Source organism: Rattus norvegicus, chromosome X, assembly GCF_036323735.1.
Source record: "Rattus norvegicus strain BN/NHsdMcwi chromosome X, GRCr8, whole genome shotgun sequence".
NCBI lineage: Eukaryota > Metazoa > Chordata > Mammalia > Rodentia > Muridae > Rattus > Rattus norvegicus.
The window spans coordinates 113,408,912-113,427,736 of NC_086039.1; the positions used below are offsets into that span (position 1 = coordinate 113,408,912).

The 18,825-nt window shown below is 38.5% G+C and overlaps 1 protein-coding gene across 33 annotated transcripts in view; it reads left to right on the plus strand.

Annotated features, from left to right (window-relative positions):
- Window positions 1-18,825, plus strand: part of Rtl4 (retrotransposon Gag like 4) — a 410,686-nt gene that overhangs the window by 381,215 nt on the left and 10,646 nt on the right. For 31 of the 33 annotated variants that reach the window (XM_063280474.1, XM_063280483.1, XM_063280486.1 and 28 more), the window contains one exon: window positions 18,446-18,500. The gene's annotated coding sequence lies outside the window, so the exon portion shown is untranslated. Of the gene's footprint in view, window positions 1-5,913; window positions 6,265-18,445; window positions 18,501-18,825 lie in introns of those variants that run through there. The other 2 variants (XM_063280481.1, XM_039100324.2) reach the window with 1 other exon arrangement.

Genomic DNA, 18,825 nt, shown 5'->3' on the forward strand with positions numbered 1-18,825 from the left:
TCTTTAATTTCTTTATTTCTACCTTTACCAAGTTATTACTGAGTAGTGCGTTGTTCAGCTTGCCTGTGTACGTGTGCTTTCTTTCTTTTTGTTGTGATTGAAGACTAGCCTTAGTCCATGATGACCTCTTAGGATACATGGAATTAGCTCTATCTTCTTGTATCTGTTGAGGTCTGTTTTGTGACCAATTATATGGTCAATTTTGGAGAATGTACCATGAGGTGCTGAGAAGAAGGTATATTCTTTTGTTTTAGGATGAAATGTTTTATAGATATGTTAAACCTTTTTGGTTCGTAACTTCTGTTAGTTTCTCTATCTCTCTGTTTATTTTCTGTGTCCATGATATGTCCATTAATGAGAGTGGGGTGTTGAAGTCTCCTACTATATTGTATGAGGTGCCATGTGTGCTTTGAGCTTTAGTAAGGTTTCTTTTATGAATGTTGATGCCCTTGCATTTGGAGCATAGATATTAAAAATTGAGAGTTCATCTTGCTGGTTTTTTTTCCTTTGTTGAGTATGAGTATTATTCCTTATCTTTTTTGATAACTCTTAGTTGAAGGTCTATTTCTTTCTATATTAGAATGGCTGCTCCAGCTTGTTTCTTGGGAGCATTTGCTTGGGAAAAATTTTCCCAGTCTTTTATTCTGAGGAAATGTTTTTTGTCACTGAGATGTGTTTCCTATATGCAACAAAATGCTGGGTCATATTTATGTATACTGTCTGTTAGTTTATGTCTTTTTATTGGGTAATTGAGTTCATTGATGTTGAGAGATATTGGGGACCAATGACTTTTGATTCCTATTATTTTTGTTGTTAGAGGTGCAATTATGTTTGGGTGGCTATCTTCTTTTCAGTTAGTTAAAAAACACTACTCGCTTGCTTTACTAGGGTGTAGTTTCCTTCCTTGTGTTGGAGTTTTTCATTTATTATCTTTTGTAGGGCTGGATTTGTGGAAAGATATTGTATAAATTTGGTTTTGTCATGGAATACCTTGGTTTCTCCATCTATGTTTATCGAGAGCGTTGCTGGATATAGTAGCCTTGGCTGGCATTTGTGTTCTCTTAGGGTCTATATGACATCTGCCCAGGATCTTCTAGCTTTCTTAGTCTCTGTTGAGAAGTCTGGTATAATTTTGATAGGTCTGCCTTTATATCTTACTTGATCTTCTTCCCTTACTGCTTTTAATATTTTCTTTGTTTTGTGCATTCGGTGTTTTGACTATTATGTGACAGGAGGAATTTCTTTTCCAGTCCAATCTATTTGAAGTTCTGTAGGCTTCTTCTATGCTTATGGGCATCTCTTTCTTTAGGTTAGGGATGTTTTCTTCTATAATTTTGTTGAAGGTATTTACTGTCCTTTTACACTGGCAATCTTCATTCTCTTCTATACCTATTACCTAAAGTTTGATCTTCTTATTGTGTCCTGGATTTCTTGGATGTTTTGGGTTAGGAGCTTTTTGCCTTTTTGCCTTTTCTTTGTCTATTTTGTCAATGTTTTCTATGGTATCTTCTGCCCCTGATATCTTCTCTTCTATCTTTTATATTCCTTTGGTGATGCTTGTATCTATGACTCCTGATCTATTTCCTTGGTGTTCTATCTCCAGGGGGTTTTCTCTCTTTTTTATTTCTTTTTGTTTTTTATTTCCATTTTTAGATCCTGGATGATTTTGTTCAATTCCTTCACGTGTTTGGTTGTGTTTTCCTGTAATTTTTTAAAGGAACTTTTGGGTTTCCCCCTTAAGGGCTTCTACCTGTTTACCTGTGTTATTCTGAATTTCTTTAATGGAGTTATTTATGCCCTTTTTAAAGTACTCCAACATCATCATGAGATGTGATTTTTAAATCATACTTTTGCTTTTCCCATGTGTTGGGGTATCCAGTACTTGCTGTGGTGGGAGAAAAGGGTTCTGATGATGCCAAGTGGCCTTGGTTTCTCTTGCTTAGGTTCTTACACCTGACTCTCACCATCTGGTTATCTCTGGTGTTTGCTGCTCTTATTGTCTCTGACAGTGTCTTGACCCTCCTGTGTGGGTGTCAGCCCTCCTGGGAGACCAGCTTTCTCCCAGTGGGATCTGGGTAAAGAGTGCTTTGTCACATGTTCAGTTCCTGTTGCAAACAGAAACTGGAAGGACCCTATTCCAGATTGCTCCTTGGTTCCTGTCTTAATTTCTTTCTCTATTTCTTCACTGATCAAGTTATCATTGAGAGGAGAGTTCTTGAGTTAGTATGGGTTTGTGGGTTTTCTGTTGGTTTTGCTGTTATTGAAGTGTAACCTTAGTTGGTCATGATCTGATAGGATGCATCTAATTATTTTAATCTTTTTGTATCTGTTGAGGTATATTTACTTATTTTTACCAATTTTATGATAAATTTTGGAAAAGGTATCATTAGGTGCTGAGAAGAAGTTATATTTTTTGTGTTCGTGTGAAATGTTCTGTATGTATCTGTTAAATCCATTTGGCTCATAACCTCTATTAGTTTCACTGTATCTTCATTTAGTTTCAGTTTCAATGACCTGTCCATTGGTTGAAGTCTCCCAGTATTATTGTTTGGAGATCAGTGTGTGCTTTGAGCTTTAGTAAGCTTTCTTTTTTGAATGAAACCTTTCATTTGGGGCATAGATGTTCATTATTGAGACTTTTTCTCAGTGGATGTTTCCTTTGATGAATTTGAAGTGTCTTTCCTCATCTTGCTTGATAACCTTTGGTAGAATGTCTATTTTAGTGGATATTAGAATGGCAACTACAGTTTGTTTCTTGGGAACACTTTCTTGGAAGACTTTTTTCCAGACTTTTACCCTGTCTTTATCATTGAGGTGTGTTCCTTGTATGCCGCAAAGTACTGGATCCTGTTTACACATCCAGTCTGTTAGATTATGGCTTTTTATTAGGGAATTGAGTCTGTTTAAATTGAGAGATATTAAAAAGAGATAAATGTTATGTTTGTTATAGGTGGCATTATGTGTATGTGATTCTCTCCTTTTGGTTTTGTTGTGGGATGATTAATTTCTTGTGTTGTGGTCTGTGTGTGTGTGTGTGTGTGTGTGTGTGTGTGTGTGTGTGTGTGTGTGTGTGTGTAGGTACCCTGCTTGCGTTGGAGCTTTCCTTCTAGATTCCTCTGTGGGGCTGGATTGTTAAATAGATATTGTTTAAATTGGGTTTTGTTCTGGAATATTTTGGTTTCCCCATCTATGATGATTGAGAGTTTTGCCAGTTATATAGCCAGTGCCGGCATTTGTGTTTACTTAGGGTCTGTATGAGGTCTGCCCAGCCTCTTCTGGCTTTTAACATCTCTGTTGAGAAGTCTGTTAAAATTCTGATATGTCTACCTTTATATGTTACTTGGCATTTTCCCCTGGCAGCTTTTAATATTCTTTCTTTTATTCTATGCATTTAGTGCTTTGATTATTATGTGACAAGAGGGTTTTCTTTTCTGGTCTAATATATTTGGTGTTCTATATACTTTCTGTACATTTATGGTCATCTCTTTATTTAGGTTGGTGCAGGTTTCCTCTATGGTTTTGTTGAAGATGTTTTCTGGTCCTTTGAGCTGGGACTTGTTTACTCTCTTCTATTGCTATTATTCTTCAATTTGGTCTTTTCATAGTCTCCTGCATTTCCAGGATGTTTTGGGTTAGGAATTTTTCACATTTTGTGTTTTCTTTGACTATTGTGTCAGTATCCTCTAAGATATTGTCTATGCCTGAGATTTTGTCTTCTATCTTTTGTATTTTGTTGGTGATGCTTACATCTGTAACTCCTGACCTCTTTCCTAGGTTTTCCATTTCCAGGGTTGCCTACATTTGTGTTTTGTTTATTGTTTCTACTTCCATTTTTAGGTTTTGGACTGCTTTGCTTAATTCCTTCATCCGTTTGATTATGCTTTCCTATATTTCTTTAAGGGATTTATTTCCTCTTTAAGTTCTTCTACCTGTTTACCTGTGTTTTCCTTTTAGTGAGTTATTTATGTCCTCCTTATATGTCTCTATTATCTTTACGAGATAAGATTTTAGATCAGCATCCTGGTTTTCATATGTGTTGGGGCATCTAGGACTTGTTGTAGTGAAAGAACTGTGTTCTGATGGTACCAAAGTATATTGACTTCTGTTGCTTATGATCTTGTGCTTGTCTCTTGCCACCTGGTGATCTCAGGTCTTAACTGGACCGAGTGTGTCTGCCTAGAGATTGCCTACTGTGTCCCTGGCTCTAGCAGATCTGGGAGGCCTTCAGACTGTTGGGTCTTAAGAGTAGCACTCATACTGTTGACATGCCCTGCTAACTTGGGTGCAGCAGATTTCCTGGAAGGCCTTCAGACTTTGGGCTTTTCAGAGGAGCATATAAGTTGATGAATTGTTGTTTTGCATACAGTAGATCTCCTGGGATACCTCCACACTGTATGTTCTTCAGGGGGACAGACATGTTGTTGATCTGCCCTGGTGGGAAGGGAGGTGGAGTTCAAAGAGTGGGGATGGATCCTGAGTCTACTGACCTCCTCAAGGGTTCCCATCTGTTGCCCTGGATGCAGCAGATCTTCTAAAAGGCCTTCAAGGCTGTGGGGTCTTTTGTGGGGCAAACAAGGTGATGATCTTCCCTTGTAGTAGACCAGGCCAGACTACATTGGTTTTTTCAATGATAATTACCTCAACGTGCTGCTAACCATTTGCAGATATTTGGCCTGTCCAACTTTACCTGTACCTGGTAGACATCTATTCTCCTTCCTCTCACCTGACTAGTCTTCTCAGTTTCTCATATCCACCGCTTTATTCTCTAGGTGGTAAGAACAGGTTATTTAACTTAATGCATTGGCATGTAGTCTTTGAACATGTGTTACACTGTTGTAAATCTGTTAACATGTGCATTTTGTCACAATTTAGATTGTCCATTCCTGTATACATGACCCATATATTCTTGTTGTGGAATGTATCATTTCTAATAATATCTTTAGTATATTAGTCAGAGTTTGGTTCAGTTTGCTTTTCAAGTTTTAAATATTGATTTCATTAATGACTTTTTAATGTTTTTATAGATAATGGATATAATTACAAAATATTATTCTGGATTCATTTTTGTTGCTATAATGAAAATACTGTGACCAAACGTAGCCTAGGGTACAAATGATTTATTTTATCTCATAATTCCAGGTTCATCTTAACAGGGAGATCACAGCAGGAACCGGAATCAGCTAATCATGTTATATGCATAGAAAAGAGCACACTTTTGCTTTTTATATAATTTTTTCTTTTTATATATTCACTTCATATCCCATTCTTTGCCCCACTCCTCCTGGTCACCCCCTCTCACAATTCCTCCCCATCCCCCTCACATTCTCCTCTGGGTGGATGGAGGTTGCACTGGGTATCTCCTTACACTTACACATCAAATCTCTGTGAGGCTAGGCACATCCTCTCTCACTGAGGAGAGACAAGACAGCCCACATATAGGTAATAGCTTTAGGGATAGTCTCCTGTTTCAGTCAAAAGCAGAATTTTTATTCAATTTTATTTCCTGCATTTCTGGGTGGGTCTGGTTCATTTGGAGTCTTTCCATTGTCTTTCTGGCTTTTTATTCTGGGTTGAACATTTATTCTGAAAGGGAAACAAAAGAAACTGAGATAAATAGTCCTCTTGTAATTTACTGATAAGGTATGAGGTAGATGAAGTATTCCACAGTTTAGTAATTAGTCCCTAAACTTTTGGTTAGCATATACCTATGCCAAGTGAATGTGACAAGTGCTTCTTAAAATTTTGTTTACCCTTTATGTGGGAGAGAAAAGCTGGTAAGGGCTAAGCTTGCTTACCTTTCTTCCTTTAAATCAAACATCAGTGAGGACTACAATTTGATATTCACCTTTACTAACATAGAAGCCTGAAAAGGGCTGGGTTTCTGTATGTCCAGCAGCCCAGGGAGTTTAAGTGCTGATAAAAATCCAATGAATTGGGTTTTGATTAAATATTTTCTCCTCAGGGCATGCCTTGTTATAAAAGAACAGAATGCCCTGCTGCATTTCATAATGGTTACTTTCCCCCTCCACATGATGATAACACCAGAGGTTGTTTTTTTCCCCTATGATCTTCACTGTGAGAACCTGTAGGCGTTGGTGGAGCTCAACTCACAAAGGCAGGGAGTGTCCTCATACTGAGTGTCCTAAAAGTTTTCCACTCATACTTGTCCACTCTGACCCTCAGGGAACTTATGAACAGTAACTCAGGCCTTCCTCCCTCCACATTGGCTCTCATTGAAGTCTCAGTTTGTGAGTTTCTACTCTGGTAAGTTGGGAGCACTCTCTGTCTGTCTTTCTGCCTGCCTCTTTAACTCAGAGACTCAGATGTTTGCTCACACTGGCCCATCTCTAGTATATGTTAAGAGCAGCTCTGATTTTTCCATTTTGTTTGGTTGTGTACTTGCATTTGGAACAGAGCAGTTGCATTTAAGCTTGTTGCATGAGGACTATAAACCATAAGTAAACCTTAGAATTTTGGAAACATTTATTGCCTAGGCACTCTATCACTATCACAAGGCATCTTATGTTTTTGATGGGGGTGCAGACATGAAGCAGTCTCCCTCTTACCTCAGAATGATCCCTAATATTGCTAGGATGCATGAATGCCAGGGTTGTTAGCTATAGCACTATGTCCAGATCCTTGGTTCCTTTCGGCATCAGCTACACTATTACTAAACTACCATATCATCGTCAACACTACCTAGCATCCCTCCATACTCACAATCCTTTGTACATTTTTATAATGTTTAGAAATTACTCAGATTGAATGTCAGCTATGCATCCAGACATTTTTAAAGGGAAAAAATTCAGTATTGATGTAATGTCTGTGACTGCTGCAACTTTTGAATAGTTACTATTCTTCCCAAGAGCTTAATAAAATAGCATTATGTTATTTGTTGTAGGAAAAAATGTAATTTCAAAATGGTATGAAGGAAGTGATGAGTAACCAAGGGTTCCATGCCCTCATGATGCAGCATCGGTAACTGGCTTCCGTAGCATTTGAGCTCATTTTTGGTATGAGAAGGGAGAGAGAAGGGAAGGGGGGAATTTCCAGGGTGACAAATAGGAAGCAGAAAGAAAACTTATTGTACAGAGGAAGCTAAGAAAATATATCACAAATGAGTCAGGTGATTATATAGTAAGAATCACTGAGGAGGCTTAAATGAAGACTAGAAATGAGTTTTCTAATTTAAGCATTCCCTAAGGATAATTCATTAGGTTCTTGCATCTAAACACAGATTGTCTGTTTCTTTTATTTAGAGAAGGCATTTATCAGATGTTCATGTTCAAAATACTAAATTACTTTGCACATTATTGTACTATAACCTGTTCTAGAGGTTTCTTCTCCTATTTAATGAACTTTATTCAATTTCCTCTTTATAAAAACTGGACATGTTTAATAATGGAATACAAAAGGGGAATAGAATGAATTGGAAGAGGCATAGACATTTGGGGGTAAAAAAAAAACTCTCTCAGCCTATTCCTCGCTATCAAAAATCTCAATGCTTGAAAATGTAAGCTCATCTTCTGAGCCAATGGGAGAGATCAATATTAAATCCTGTTACTTTAGAGAAACCAGTAGGTCTGCTAAAATTGACAGTCTCCTTGGGAACATAAAACAGTATTTCTAAAAGTAAATATAAAGTATTGTTGTTCCATTTTACATTTGTATTTATATAAATCAATAAGGTATTCAGAGTAACCAGAAAATTTCTTGGCAACCCCTGATAAGTAACTTTTTCTTCAGTTTTGAGAGGTGAGAATATTCTTTTTACATTGTGGACATTATGGTGCAAATTTGGGCTATTTTAACGACCCAAAGTTGACATACAGCCCCAGACCTGTTGTTTTGAAAAGCTTCTGGCCCTCTTCTTTGGTCAGTTCAACACTTTAGCCATTTTCTTGAAGCTCAGACACAGGCAGCACTAAACAAAGATGCTTGCTGGCAGACACGATGGGTAGCTTATGAGTTTTGAAACACAGGGTTAACCTTTAGGACATTTGCTCTCCATAGTGGATTTTTTTTTAGCTTTGTCATCTTTAAAACATGGATAATCTATGCTTTCACATATCAATTACAGTATATAGATATGATAAGCAATTTTCACAGAAAGTCTTCAAAGTTTACAGATTATGAAAATATGGTGGCCACACATCCAGCAGGATGTAGTACTTGTAAAGATCAAATATTGAGAGTGAAGAGACGCATACCATGCATTTTTATAGCAACCTACCTTGAGGGAAAATAATGTGGTCCCACATAAGCTTTTTAATTCTTTCTGAGGAAGTGTGCCTGCGGTCTTAATTTCTTTACACTCTAACTCTTCTTTTTTTTTTATTAACTTGAGTATTTCTTTTTTTTTTTATTAACTTGAGTATTTCTTATATACATTTCGAGTGTTATTCCCTTTCCCGGTTTCCGGGCAAACATCCCCCTCTCCCCTCCCCTTCCTTATGAGTGTCCCCCTCCCAACCCTCCCCCCATTGCCGCCCTCCCCCCATAGACTAGTTCACTAGGGGTTCAGTCTTAGCAGGACCCAGGGCTTCCCCTTCCACTGGTGCTCTTACTAGGATATTCATTGCTACCTATGGGGTCAGAGTCCAGGGTCAGTCCATGTATAGTCTTTAGGTAGTGGCTTAGTCCCTGGAAGCTCTGGTTGCTTGGCATTGTTGTATATATGGGGTCTCGAGCCCCTTCAAGCTCTTCCAGTTCTTTCTCTGATTCCTTCAACAGGGGACCTATTCTCAGTTCAGTGGTTTGCTGCTGGCATTCGCCTCTGTATTTGCTGTATTCTGGCTGTGTCTCTCAGGAGCGATCTACATCCGGCTCCTGTCGGTATGCACTTCTTTGCTTCATCCATCTTGTCTAATTGGGTGGCTGTATATGTATGGGCCACATGTGGGGCAGGCTCTGAATGGGTGTTCCTTCAGTCTCTGTTTTAATCTTTGCCTCTCCCTTCCCTGAAAGGGTATTCTTTTTCCTCATTTAAAGAAGGAGTGAAGCATTCACATTTTGATCATCCGTCTTGAGTTTCGTTTGTTCTAGGGATCTAGGGTAATTCAAGCATTTGGGCTAATAGCCACTTATCAATGAGTGCATACCCTGTATGTCTTTCTGTGATTGGTTAGCTCACTCAGGATGATATTTTCCAGTTCCAACCATTTGCCTACGAATTTCATAAACTCGTTGTTTTTGATAGCTGAGTAATATTCCATTGTGTAGATGTACCACATTTTCTGTATCCATTCCTCTGTTGAAGGGCATCTGGGTTCTTTCCAGCTTTTGGCTATTATAAATAAGGCTGGGATGAACATAGTGGAGCACGTGTCTTTTTTATATGTTGGGGCACCTTTTGGGTATATGCCCAAGAGAGGTAGAGCTGGATCCTCAGGCAGTTCAATGTCCAATTTTCTGAGGAACCTCCAGACTGATTTCCAGAATGGTTGTACCAATCTGCAATCCCACCAGCAATGGAGGAGTGTTCCTCTTTCTCCGCATCCTCGCCAGCATCTGCTGTCACCTGAGTTTTTGATCTTAGCCATTCTGACTGGTGTCAGGTGAAATCTCAGGGTTGTTTTGATTTGCATTTCCCTTATGACTAAAGATGTTGAACATTTCTTTAGGTGTTTCTCAGCCATTCGGCATTCCTCAGCTGTGAATTCTTTGTTTAGCTCTGAACCCCATTTTTAATAGGGTTATTTGTCTCCCTGTGGTCTAACTTCTTGAGTTCTTTGTATATTTTGGATATAAGGCCTCTATCTGTTGTAGGATTGGTAAAGATCTTTTCCCAATCTGTTGGTTGCTGTTTTGTCCTAACCACAGTGTCCTTTGCCTTACAGAAGCTTTGCAGTTTTATGAGATCCCATTTGTCGATTCTTGATCTTAGAGCATAAGCCATTGGTGTTTTGTTCAGGAAATTTTTTCCAGTGCCCATGTGTTCCAGATGCTTCCCTATATTTTCTTCTATTAGTTTGAGTGTGTCTGGTTTGATGTGGAGGTCCTTGATCCACTTGGACTTAAGCTTTGTACAGGGTGATAAGCATGGATCGATCTGCATTCTTCTACATGTTGCCCTCCAGTTGAACCAGCCCCATTTGCTGAAAATGCTATCTTTTTTCCATTGGATGGTTTTGGCTCCTTTGTCAAAAATCAAGTGCCCATAGGTGTGTGGGTTCATTTCTGGGTCTTCAATTCTATTCCATTGGTCTATCTGTCTGTCTCTGTACCAATACCATGCAGCTTCTATCACTATTGCTCTGTAATACTGCTTGAGTTCAGGGATAGTGATTCCCCCTGAAGTCCTTTTATTGTTGAGGATAGTATTAGCTCTCCTGGGTTTTTGTTATTCCAGATGAATTTGCAAATTTTTCTGTCTAACTCTTTGAAGAATTGGATTGGTATTTTGATGGGGATTGCATTGAATCTGTAGATCGCTTTTGGTAAAATGGCCATTTTTACTATATTAATCCTGCCAATCCATGAGCATGGGATATCTTTCCAACTTCTGAGGTCTTCTTCAATTTCTTTCTTCAGTGTCTTGAAGTTCTTATTGTACAGATCTTTTACTTGCTTGGTTAAAGTCACACCGAGGTACTTTATATTATTTGGGTCTATTATGAAGGGTGTCGTTTCCCTAATTTCTTTCTCGGCTTGTTTCTCTTTTGTGTAGAGGAAGGCAACTGATTTACTTGAGTTAATTTTATACCCAGCCATTTTGCTGAAGTTGTTTATCAGCTTTAGTAGTTCTCTGGTGGAACTTTTGGGATCACTTAAATATACTATCATGTCATCTGCAAATAGTGATATTTTGACTTCTTCTTTTCCGATCTGTATCCCCTTGACCTCCTTTTGTTGTCTGATTGCTCTGGCTAGAACTTCAAGAACTATATTGAATAAGTAGGGAGAGAGTGGGCAGCCTTGTCTAGTCCCTGATTTTAGTGGGATTGCTTCAAGTTTCTCTCCATTTAGTTTAATGTTAGCGACTGGTTTGCTGTATATGGCTTTTACTATGTTTAGGTATGGGCCTTGAATTCCTATTCTTTCCAGGACTTTTATCATGAAGGGGTGTTGAATTTTGTCAAATGCTTTCTCAGCATCTAATGAAATGATCATGTGGTTTTGTTCTTTCAGTTTGTTTATGTAATGGATCACGTTGATGGTTTTCCATATATTAAAACATCCCTGCATGCCTGGGATGAAGCCTACTTGATCATGGTGGATGATTGTTCTGATGTGCTCTTGGATTCGGTTTGCCAGTATTTTATTGAGTATTTTTGCGTCGATATTCATAAGGGAAATTGGTCTGAAGTTCTCTTTCTTTGTTGGGTCTTTGTGTGGTTTAGTTATAAGAGTAATTGTGGCTTCATAGAAGGAATTCGGGAGTGATCCATCTGTTTCAATTTTGTGGAATAGTTTGGAAAATATTGGTATGAGGTCTTCTATGAAGGTTTGATAGAATTCTGCACTAAACCCGTCTGGACCTGGGCTCTTTTTGGTTGGGAGACCTTTAATGACTGCTTCTATTTCCTTAGGAGTTATGGGGTTGTTTAACTGGTTTATCTGTTCCTGATTTAACTTCGGTACCTGGTATTTGTCTAGGAAATTGTCCATTTCCTGTAGATTTTCAAGTTTTGTTGAATATAGGCTTTTATAGTAAGATCTGATGATTTTTTGAATTTCCTCTGAATCTGTAATTATGTCTCCCTTTTCATTTCTGATTTTGTTAATTTGGACACACTCTCTGGGTCCTCTCATTAGTCTGGTTAAGGGTTTATCTATCTTGTTGATTTTCTCAAAGAACCAACTTTTGGTTCTGTTGATTCTTTCCATGGTCCTTTTTGTTTCTACTTGGTTGATTTCAGCTCTGAGTTTGATTATTTTCTGCCTTCTACTCCTCCTGGGTGTATTTGCTTCTTTTTGCTCTAGAGCTTTTAGGTGTGCTGTCAAGCTGCTGACATATGCTCTTTCCTGTTTCTTTCTGCAGGCACACAGCGCTATGAGTTTTCCTCTTAGCACAGCTTTCATTGTGTCCCATAAGTTTGGGTATGTTGTACCTTCATTTTCATTAAATTCTAAAAAGTTTTTAATTTCTTTCTTTATTTCTTCCTTGACTAGGTTATCATTGAGTAGAGCATTGTTCAATTTCCACGTATATGTGGGCATTCTTCCCTTATTGTTATTGAAGACCAGTTTTAGGCCGTGGTGGTCTGATAGCACGCATGGGATTATTTCTATCTTTCTGTACCTGTTGAGGCCCGTTTTTTGACCAACTATATGGTCAATTTTGGAGAAGGTACCATGAGGAGCTGAGAAGAAGGTATATCCTTTTGCTTTAGGATAGAATGTTCTATAAATATCCGTTAAGTCCATTTGGCTCATGACTTCTCTTAGTCTGTCTACGTCTCTGTTTAATTTCTGTTTCCATGATCTGTCCATTGATGAGAGTGGGGTGCTGAAATCTCCTACTATTATTGTGTGAGGTGCAATGTGTGTTTTGAGCTTTAGTAAGTTTTGTTTTACATATGTAGGTTCCCTTGTATTTGGGGCATAGATATTTAGGATTGAGAGTTCATCTTGGTGGATTTTTCCTTTGATGAATATGAAGTGTCCTTCCTTATCTTTTTTGATGGCTTTTAGTTGAAAATTGATTTTATTTGATATTAGAATGGTTACTCCAGCTTGCTTCTTCCGACCATTTGCTTGGAAAGTTGTTTTCTAGCCTTTCACTCTGAGGTAGTGTCTGTCTTTGTCTCTGAAGTGTGTTTCCTGTAGGCAGCAGAATGCAGGGTCCTCGTTGTGTATCCAGTTTGTTAATCTATGTCTTTTTATTGGGGAGTTGAGGCCATTGATGTTGAGAGATATTAAGGAATAGTGATTATTGCTTCCTGTTATATTCATATTTGGATGTGAGATTATGTTTGTGTGCTTTTCTTCTCTTTGTTTTGTTGCCAAGACGATTAGTTTCTTGCTTCTTCTAGGGTATAGCTTGCCTCCTTATGTTGGGCTTTACCATTTATTATCCTTTGTAGTGCTGGATTTGTAGAAAGATATTGTGTAAATTTGGTTTTGTCATGGAATATCTTGGTTTCTCCATCTATGTTAATTGAGAGTTTTGCAGGATACAGTAACCTGTGCTGGCATTTGTGTTCTCTTAGGGTCTGTATGACATCAGTCCAGGATCTTCTGGCCTTCATAGTTTCTGGTGAAAAGTCTGGTGTGATTCTGATAGGTCTGCCTTTATATGTTACTTGACCTTTTTCCCTTACTGCTTTTAATATTGTTTCTTTATTTTGTGCATTTGGTGTTTTGACTATTATGTGGCGGGAGGTGTTTCTTTTCTGGTCCAATCTATTTGGAGTTCTGTAGGCTTCTTGTATGTCTATGGGTATCTCTTTTTTTAGGTTAGGGAAGTTTTCTTCTATGATTTTGTTGAAGATATTTACTGGTCCTTTGAGCTGGGAGTCTTCACTCTCTTCTATACCTATTATCCTTAGGTTTGATCTTCTCATTGAGTCCTGGATTTCCTGTATGTTTTGGACCAGTAGCTTTTTCCGCTTTACATTATCTTTGACAGTTGAGTCAATGATTTCTATGGAATCTTCTGCTCCTGAGATTCTCTCTTCCATCTCTTGTATTCTGTTGGTGAAGCTTGTATCTACAGCTCCTTGTCTCTTCTTTTGGTTTTCTATATCCAGGGTTGTTTCCATGTGTTCTTTCTTGATTGCTTCTATTTCCATTTTTAATTCCTTCAACTGTTTGATTGTGTTTTCCTGGAATTCTTTCAGGGATTTTTGTGTCTCCTCTCTATGGGCTTCTACTTGTTTATTTATGTTTTTCTGGAATTCTTTCAGGGATTTTTGTGTCTCCTCTCTATGGGCTTCTACTTGTTTATTTATGTTTTCCTGGAATTCTTTCAGGCATTTTTGCGATTCCTCTCTGTAGGCTTCTACTTGTTCTCTAAGGGAGTTCTTCACGTCTTTCTTGGAGTCCTCCAGCATCATGATCAAATATGATTTTGAAACTAGATCTTGCTTTTCTGGTGTGTTTGGATATTCCATGTTTGGAGAATTGGGCGCCGATGGTGCCATGTAGTCCTGGTTTCTGTTGCTTGGGTTCCTGTGCTTGCCTCTCGCCATCAGATTATCTCTAGTGTTACTTTGTTCTTCTATTTCTGACAGTGGCTAGACTGCCCTATAAGCCTGTGTGTCAGGAGTGCTGTAGACCTGTTTTCCTGTTTTCTTTCAGCCTGTTATGGGGACAGTGTTCTGCTTTCCGGCGTGTAGTTTTTCCTCTCTACAGGTCTTCAGCTGTTCCTGTGGGCCTGTGTCTTGAGTTCACCAGGCAGGTCACTTGCAGCAGAAAAGTTGGTCTTACCTGTGGTCCCGAGGCTCAAGTTTTCTCGCAGGGTGCTGCCCACGAGCTCTCTGCGGCGGCAGCAACCAGGAAGATCTGCGCCACCGTTTCTGGGAGCTTCAGTGCACCAGGGTTCCAGATGGCCTTTGGTGTTTTCCTCTGGCATCTGAGATGTGTGTGCAGAGTGCAGTCTCTTCTGGTTTCCCAGGCGTTTCTGCCTCTCTGAAGGGTTAGCTCTCCCTCCCACGGGATTTAGGTGCAGAGAACTGTTTATCCGGTCTGTTTCCTTCAGTTTCCGGCGGTGTCTCAGGCGCAGGGGTCCTGCTGCTCCTGGGCCCTCCCCCACGGGAACCCAGAGGCCTTATACAGTTTCCTCTTGGCCAGGGATGTGGGCAGGGGTGGGCAGTGTTGTTGGTCTCTTCTGCTCTGCAGCCTCAGGAGTGCCCACCTGACCAGAGGGTGGGGTCTCTCTCCCATGTGGTCTGGGGGCAGAGAGCTGCTGCGGGCCGGGATCCGCAGGTGTGGGACTCCAGGTAAACACAGGACGTGCCCGGTCCTAGAGGAATTCTTCCTCTGTGTGTCCCGAGTTCACCAGGCAGGTCTCTTACAGCAGAAAAGTTGGTCTTACCTGTGGTCCCGAGGCTCAAGTTCGCTGCGGGGTGCTGCCCACGAGCTCTCTGCTTCTGCAGCAACCAGGAAGCCTAACTTCTTAAAGATTCTAGAACCTTGACTTCACTATATTGAAAAGGAAACCTCAATCATATGAACCTCGGTGAGACAAACCATAGCACCAAACAAATCAAAGCATTTAAGGAATAATGGAATCTGTTGCTAGTGAACTTTAACATATTTTTTTTCTGGATAAATCTATGAGTATATTGAACTCAGAACCATGAAAGTAAACCCATCAGCTCCCCATTTCCTTCCTCATCAATGGACCTTGACTCAGACTTGTTGATTCTTATGCAAAGTGAGTTGAGTACAGGGCTTTGTGGACACTATGAATCCTATACCATTCAGCCACACACTAAGTCCCTAATGGTTCTTTATTTATGCATTAGTGATGGAGAATGAACCCTTGGCATCATGCCCGTTCAGCACATGATCTACCACTCAGTTACATTCTTAGGTGTTACAAAATTAAGCACACACACACACACACACACACACACACACACTCATACACACACACAAACACACACACATGGGAAACTGAAACATAATTTTGCTGTGAGAATATTTTATATTTATTGTGGGGGTCATGCTTGATTTTCAGTATTCCTTTATTCTTCTTCGGTGATGACCATACCTGAATTAGTCATTAAAAATCACTTCTGTCACTGCTGAATATGGAATCTATAGGGCTTATAATAGGGCATGACAAAATTCTTTAAACACAGTAAGACTCTACCACTATTCTATGATATTTTTCATTTCTGAGGAATAATCTATCATAAGTGAACTTTCTATTTTGAGATGATACGAAGGCTAGATAATTTTTCCTTTTGTCACTTTCAAGTGTTAGTTCTTGCAGAAAGTATATTTGTAGATAAAAATGCCTGATTAAACATTGTATACCAATTACCAGTAATGATACCAATTACTTTAAAAACTTTAAAACAATTTTAAAATAAAATAAATAACTTGGGAAAAGAAAATAGAAGATAGAACACAAGTGTTCTATATATCCAATGACAGATGCATTTGAGGGAACCTAGTACACCGTAAACAACCCTAAGGATACTGATTCTATGTTTTGTTTTTAAGTAATACAGGTTTATCTCAAGAACCAAATGAGCTTACATACTTTTGCCTAGTTTTTTTTTTTCTTGAATTACTGCTTTTCATTGAAAATAAGAGATCATGTGGCTTGGAATATGTCCTTCTGGAATAATTTTCAAACTCCCTGGAGACTGAAGCTCTGAGGTCTAGTGGCATGCTACAACCAGTTTCCTTTACAGTGACACATCCTCACAGAAGGTAGAATGACTTGACAGTCTGACAGACACTTAAAGTGTGAAGATGAATTAAAGATATATCACTTCTGATGGGTCTATTAAAAAAAGCTGTCAGTTGAACTAAGCAGTATTCTAAAAACATACAGTACCATATCAGGGATAGAGGGTGTTAGAAAAAAAGCATTGGCAGATGGACAGTTTTTGATAGGCCTTTGTGAATCTGAAAACCAAGCTGAGAAGGAGTTTAGAAGTCCTCATCTGTTGTCCTTCTTTCAAATACATATTTAGAAGCTCCAATTTCTTTCTCTTTGACTTTCCTCCAGTCTCCAATGATTACCTAGTTAGACTACCTCATACTCTACAGGTTATGTCTAATGATGAGTGGAGATAGGTAAGGAATTCTAGGCAAAAATAGCTCACTGTTGCTTTGCCTGTAAATCCATCACCAGAATTTCTCTTTTGGGCAATATACTATAATTCTAAGAAATGGAATATCTCAATTTACTCTAGGAAGTATGATTTTCCAACCATTTGTGTTCCAAGAACAGTAGAGATTGGATGTCAACCAAAAGACAGAACAAAATTCAGGGTAAAGTAAAGGGCAGAAGTTACATTTAGATATAATTTGCTTTATATTCCTATTGAAATATTTAGAGACATCCATGCACCTATCATTAATGCATGGCTATGCTTCAAAATATTACCATCTGTAGTGATTGAAAACTGTCCTTAGCAAAGATGTGCACAATAGTATTACATAGTTCTCAATGGCAGAAAGTCCATCTTGTAAGAATTCTAAACCTGTTTCTTTGTTTTATGCATAACATTAATGTTTACTGTTCACAGAAGTAGAGTCAGTTGTTGTGATGTTAAACAGATACATATATTTGCCAAAACCTATTAATTAAGGCCAGGTATGGTGATGAAGACCTTTATGTCAAGCACTATGGAGTCAAAAGATGGATATCTGTAGGTTCAAGGCCAACCTGGTCAACATAGTGAATTCCACACCAGTTCTGACTAAATAGTGTAACCTAGCCTCCAAAACAAACCATTATTTATGCATTTCAAGTACATTCATTTTATTTTGGTAAATTATATGTCCAATGAAACAGATTTTAAGCCAGCATTATACATAGCAAATCAAATATTATTGGGAATATAATTTATTAAAAACAAGAGAAAAGAAAAAACTATACATGCTCTTCCTGGAGTCTGGGGTTTTAAGTTGGCATTTTGAATCTGCTATAATGGATCATAAGTCTGGTAACAGCGTTTTCTCACATGTGGGGGATATTAAGAAGGGAGCTGTTTATTTGCTACCTAGAAAGTGTCACGCTCTGCAATATCTATACATAGAATGTCACCTGTTATTGGTCTTTCTAACAATATTCTTCATTAACTTTCTTTTTTGTTTCAGACATTTTCAGTAAGTTTGAGATGCCTTTTCTTCTTGATCAGCCTAGACGAGTTTTAGACCTGAGTTATTGGCTTTCAGAAAGGATAAGTTATATCCCTCAAACTTATAAAAATATGACAAACATCAATTTGTAGGCATAGATGAAATCTAAATTCTCAGAACTGTTATGTGGAGTTCATGCCTTTAAACTAGAATTGAGTGCAGACCAAATTCCGGAGCCTGTGCTAATTAGTATAGCCTCGTGTCTTCAATATTAAAACAGTAGCTATCTTTCATCAAGTGGATGCTATGAAACAGGTGTTAAGTTAAGCAGTTTATATGCATGATTCCCATTGTTCTGGATTGCTTGTGCTTCATGGGGGATCATCACTGTTTCCTAGTGCCCAACATAGTGCCTGGCACAAAAGAGGCATTCACTCTAGATTTATTAAATGAAGTGATCAACCATCTGTGGTGGATGTAATAAGTTCCATTTATGAATAATGTAAATGAAGCTTAAGGATCTTAACATGCTTAAGGAGAATGCCATTGTCGAAGCAGCTGGAAGAGGCATCAGATATAAATAAGTATTGTCTCAATATTATGGAATTAAGGAAACCCACCAAATAGAAAGAGATACTGCTGTAATAAGTGTATAAAAATTGGATTGCTAATGGTAGCTGTCAAACACTGAGAGAATTTCACCTGTTTTAACCTTATGTTTCACATTCTACAGAATTTCACCATGGTATAACTCTGCCTATTTACACATGGAGAACAATACGTGAGAGGTAAGCTATTCCATCTTCACTGAAACTTAACTTTAAATGCCATGCCTTTAAGTAGCTTCATTCTTTCATTTTTATTTATTTTCTTTTCAAGTTCATAGATAATCTTGATTTAAGGCCTGGGATAGTGGGAAACTTTACTAAGAGGTAAATAGGACATAAACTAAAATACACATCCATGGCAACATAATATCTTTCTGCAGTGTCCACTTCTCACTGCTCTGGCAAAGATCTGTGAGTAAGACATTGGTCTTCTGAACATTAAGCTGATTGCCACAGCTCTTTACCTATATTTCTTTGTGGTTAATTCATTTACCTGTGGTTCAAA